This window comes from Triticum urartu, chromosome 3A, assembly GCF_056163025.1.
Source record: "Triticum urartu cultivar PI428250 chromosome 3A, HENAU_Tu73, whole genome shotgun sequence".
Taxonomy (NCBI): Eukaryota; Viridiplantae; Streptophyta; class Magnoliopsida; order Poales; family Poaceae; genus Triticum; species Triticum urartu.
The window spans coordinates 203,469,016-203,474,659 of NC_141875.1; the positions used below are offsets into that span (position 1 = coordinate 203,469,016).

The 5,644-nt window shown below is 42.2% G+C and overlaps 1 pseudogene; it reads left to right on the plus strand.

The window, feature by feature from the left end:
* The first annotated feature begins 437 nt into the window (after window positions 1–437).
* On the plus strand, window positions 438–1,134 carry LOC147979201 (uncharacterized; annotated as a pseudogene).
* Window positions 1,135–5,644: the final 4,510 nt, after the last annotated feature.

Sequence of the window (5,644 nt, forward strand, 5' to 3'; positions counted from 1 at the left end):
AAGTACACACATGTATACAATGTTGCAGTTCTGATTTGTACGCAACGCAGTGCATAAGTGTAATCAATGCAGTTATGTTGTCATGCAGTATACATCTATAAAACATGACAAAATGCCCGTTCGCATAGAAAAGGTGGTGGTTAAAAAAATGTCTTGATCAAAAATAAAACAAAACCCACCTTAAAAAAACCCCACGTTCGCATACATCCACCCGATCGGAGCAGTTCCATCGCCACAAGCCCACGATCACAGATGCAAAAACCAACCCACGATCCGCACAACCGCATCATCAGCGCGATCGTGCAGTTCATCCGACGAGGCCATCCCACCCCGCGCCCTCCCCTTAAATTCAGACCCCTGCCAAAGGCCTTCTCATCCACAAGCAACACAAGTATCCATTGCCCTCCCACCAAAAGCACCAAGCCCTGCCACCGGCGATGACGTTCACCGACGAGTACAAGGGCGACAACGCCGTGGAGGCGCACGGCAACACCAAGTTGCACGTCATCCACACCAACAACAAGAAGCAGATGGCGATCGCCCTCGCGCAGTACGAGCGCCACCTCAGCCTCCAGCGCCACAAGATCGTCGGTATTGATCTCGAGTACAACAACGACCCTGAAGCGACACAGAAACCCGCCCTCTGCCAGCTCTCCATCGACAAGAGTCACCCGGTGCTGCTCTTCCAAATGAGCGACGGTGAAAGGTGCACCATCTTCGACAACTTCCTCGCCGACCCCAGGTACACCTTTGCAGGCTTCTCCATCGACGGCGACAAGGCTGGAGCGCGTCAAACTGGAGGTCGCCAACTTCGTCGACATCCAGAAGGAGTGGAGGGTGCCCGAGGCAACCAAGCCATTGGACTCCCTCGGAGACGTCTCCGGCGTGCTCATCGACGACTACTACAACAACATGAAGAAGAAGATCACCGACGACGAGCACCAGCGCTGGGCCATCCTGCCTCTGTCCAGGAGGCACATCGAGTACGCGGAAAAGGACGCCTACGCAGCGTATGAGATATGGAACCGCATCACCCTCACCCAGGACGGCCTTCGCCGTGCAAAGCTAGAGAAGGAGGAGCCCCCCAAGAAGCACGCCAGGAGCAGCTGGGGATGGGGAGAGCCTGACTGGTGAAGAAGATGGTGCCGGCCAGGAGCCAACAATGCCAGCGTTCTTTTAGAATTATCATCAAATTTGCTTTCTGTTGTCTGCTTATGTATCGTTAGTTTGCTTGTGTGCTGAACCTAGTTTGCTTGCCATGCACAATCGCTTTGTAATGATGAACTCTGATTATGTTAGTTTGCTTTCTGTTCAACTTAGCTTGCTGGTGATGAAATTGTCGTACAGAATATCTATGATAATTTGTTTTCTGTTGTCTGCTAATGTATCATTAGATTCGAGCAGTGCAGAAAACGAAAAAAGAGTTGCAGTGTGCAAACAGGACGCATGCAGTGCAAGTTGTGTACGAATGCAGTACAGAATCTGTCCAATGAAGTCTTAACATACCCAACAAAGCGGTGCACAAACCTAAATTTGGAAAAATAATAAATAAGAGCAAAACCAGAAAATGAAAAACGCAAACACGTAAATAATCAATGAAGTACAGAAATATATGAACGTGCAGTACAGAACCATAATCAACGTATTACGCATATGATTTACTAAGCAGTGCACTCCATATACATTGGGAAAAAAGATTACATAATAGCAAAAAGACGGAAACAAAAAAATGGCAACTGTACATGCAGTACGTAATGCGTACACATGCAGTACAGAACCCTGATCAATGCAGTGCAAGCTCCCGACATTGAAAAAAACACCTAAGAAAGAAAAATAAAAAGAAAAAAATGACCACCCAGGTGGCACCGGCCCCAGCCAGTCTCGTAATAGGTCTGCGCCCAAAGAAGGCGAGTCGTTCTGAGTCACAGTGCATGGGGCCGGCCACACATGGGCCCACAGGTCAGAGAGCATACAGCTGCGAGCGCCGTGTTTAAGCGCCCAAATAAGTAACAAGAGGAATTCGACATAGATGCCTCGCCACCACTTATAAACATGTCGGCCGCGCCTTTCGCGGGCGAGGTGGGACTAAACATTAGACCGCACACAGCGCACCGGGAACCAGCCGTGTGCTCACAGGCCGACCTGGGCCCAATTGCGTCTTCACTACCAGAACACAGGGCCGACAAAAAAAGAGAGGCCACTGAAAATAAAAAAATGCTACATACCATACACAAACAGAGGCCCAACCACGCGTTCGTAGTTCGCCGTGATATGACAATGCAGTTCGCTATTTTCAAGTAAGCAGTCATGTTGCTTCTTAAATGCATTCGTGTTCACTGAATCACACCCAATCCACCACCTAAAGCCAACCACACCATTTATTACTTCCATTGCTCGATTGGTTGCATAAAAACTTATCCATTCGTGCTACAGACTAACACAACTCCTCCCCCCGTTCCTCATTTTCCTCAAAAGGTAGATCTAGCGTTCATCCCATCCACAGCTCTTCTCTGGAATTCCACTGAACCCGCCATGGACTGTAAGTGCGGGTGCTTGGCAAGGATGGCTCCGGTAGCGGACACATGCGTCTACGCAGAAGGCCTACAGCTCACGAACACCGAGTGGCGCAGCATGCTCGGCTGCCTGATGATACCCAATAGGGGGTTTCGTGCGCCACTTCTTCATCGCCTCAGAACCGCAGATCTACAGGAAAGTTGGGTATGTTTTTCCACTCACAATTTTTGCACATAATCTAGACTGCAAATACACATCTGAATATATAGTTCAATCAATTTGTTCAGTAATATCGACAAAAATACAAAACATAATTTGTATTCTTGTTCAGATCTGTTAGCTATTAAGACTAGATGCTTCCACCTATCTTTCTTCAGTACCACACCATGTATCGACATATGTACAAAAAAAGGGTCAATAGATAAGTTGCAGTTATCTTAACATGCTGGAGAAGTACACTGTTACTGACATTGCAGTGCACACATGTTGCAGTATAATATATATCCCAGTAAAACTAGGAGTCAATTGCGTATATAAGTTTGTTCATACATTGCAACTACTTTACAAAATACAATCATATGTATGTAACTATTTAAGTAAACATAAACAAATCATACTAAGTATAAAACAAAAACATTTGCTGTTTACTTACAAATTCTTTTTCCACCCATTACAATATGCAGAAACTGCCATCCACAATAAAATTTCATGCTCCGAGTTCAGGGAAGCTTACTTTGGAGACAGAACACAAGAATGGCTATGGAGACATGGAAGTTGACTACCACATCGACTCTGAAGACTGCATCAACATAACTACTGGTTGGAAAGATTTTGTCTCCCAGAATGGCTTTGAGGCCGGAGAAGTGGCCATGGTCTTTTTCTACAAAGAAGAAGACTCCATCAAGTTTACAATATTTGCACTCCACGCTGCCTAATATGAAGCAACCAATATTTCTAATGCTTTGCTTATGCTGTATGCTTTTAAAATTATGTCCAACAGACAATTTGAATGATGCCTATTTAAAGTATGCAACCTCAACTACTTCATTTTATCATCCTTTTTAGACAAAGTTGTTGTTGGCAGTAATGCAGTTCTCTCGAACACATGGTGTGGTACTAATAATAACAAAAAGCAGCCATCTGAAACAGTAACAAGGAAATGCAAAATGGTACAAACTTTGCACTTAACATACGATGTTCAAAAACAATTATCATAGTATGCAGTTCAAAAAAAATCTTATAATAACTATTCAGCTAACACAAGCGTATCATGGACCATCCATTCTAATAGCAGAATAGAAAATTAACAACACTGCTAATGCAGTACAGAAATGCATATTATGCAGTCATCTAGAACACAGAATGTAGTTTAAGAAAAGGAGAAATCTCATAAACAGCCATAACCACTGTAATACAGCTACAACGAAGTACGCTACCAAAGAAAATGCAGTGCACTACAACGTATGCCGCGGCTACAACAAATAAAATTAAAGCACTGAAACTACAGTCAATGTGATAGACTGATAGAGGTGTCAATTTCACTCGCACTTCCATAACTCGCCTAAAAATTGTACAGCCACTAAACTATCGAAAAAATACACCCGCAAAAATTTACATGGAAAGACATGGCAACTTGACGATGGAGGTGGAGGGATTTTTCCCTGCGCGTGTGACGTGGTGCTAGGTTTTCCTCCAGCCGATCAGAGCTACGTGGGCCAGTTAGGGAGGCAAATGAGCATTGTAAAAAATGCGTCAATGAATGTGCCGATGTGGCATAGCCCAGCGGCCGCACTTTGCGCGACTCTTATTGGGTTTTATTGCAATAATATCAAGTTTCCTCTCTATGTGCTTAAAATTTTGAAGTTATGCTTGTTTTACCTTCCTATGCAAGTTGATTCTTGTTCCCACAAGTTGTTTGCTCACAAAATCCCTATGCATAGGAAGTGGGTTAGACTTAAATGTGCTATTCATATTCTTCTTGATGCTCTCTTTATGTTTCCATTCTTATCTTTTATGTGAGCATCATTGAAATCATCATGCCTAGCTAGGGGCGTTAAACGATAGCGCTTGTTGGGAGGCAACCCAACTTTGTTTTTGTTCCTTGCTTTTTTTTCTCCTGTTTATTAATAAATAATTCATCTAGCCTCTGTTTACATGTGGTTTTATGCTTTTAATTAGTGTTTGTGCCAAGTAGAACCTTTGGGAAGACTTGGGGAAAGTCTTCGAGATCTTGCTGTTTTTATTTGAAGAGTGATATTTAGTTAATTCTTTTTTGCAGATGATTAATAGATAAATTCCTCAGGTCCAGAAATTTATTTGAGAATTTTATGAGTTCCATAAGTATACGTTTGATCCAGATTACTACAGACTGTTCTGTTTTTGACAGATTCTGTTTTTCATGTGTTGTTTACTTATTTTGATGAATCTATGGCTAGTAAAAGAGTTTATAAACCATAGAGAAGTTGGAATACAGTAGGTTTAACACCAATATAAATAAATAATGAGTTCATTACAGTACCTTGAAGTGGTGTTTTGTTTTCTTTCGCTAACGGAGCTTACGAGTTTTCTGTTAAGTTTTGTGTTGTGAAGTTTTCAAGTTTTGGGTAAATATTCGATGGATTATGGAATAATGATTGGAAAGAGCCTAAGCTTGGGGATGCCCAAGGCACCCCAAGGTAATATTCAAGGACAACCAAGAGCCTAAGCTTGGGGATGCCTCGGAAGGCATCCCCTCTTTCGTCTTCATTCATCGGTAACTTTACTTGGAGCTATATTTTTATTCGCCACATGATATGTGTTTTGCTTGGAGCGTAATTTTATTTTATTTAGTTTTGCTTGCTGTTTGAATAAAGTACCAAGATCTGAAATTATTTAATGTTAGAGAGTTTTCACATAGTTGCATAATTATTCGACTACTCATTGATCTTCACTTATATCTTTCGGAGTAGTTTGTCATTTGATCTAGTGCTTCACTTACATATTTTTAGAGCATGGTGGTAGTTTTATTTTGAAGAAATAGATGAACTCTAGTGCTTCACTTATATCATTTTGATAGTCTTAAATAGCATGGTAATTTGCTTAAATAATCCTAATATGCTAGTCATCCAAGAATAGTAAAAACTTTCATATA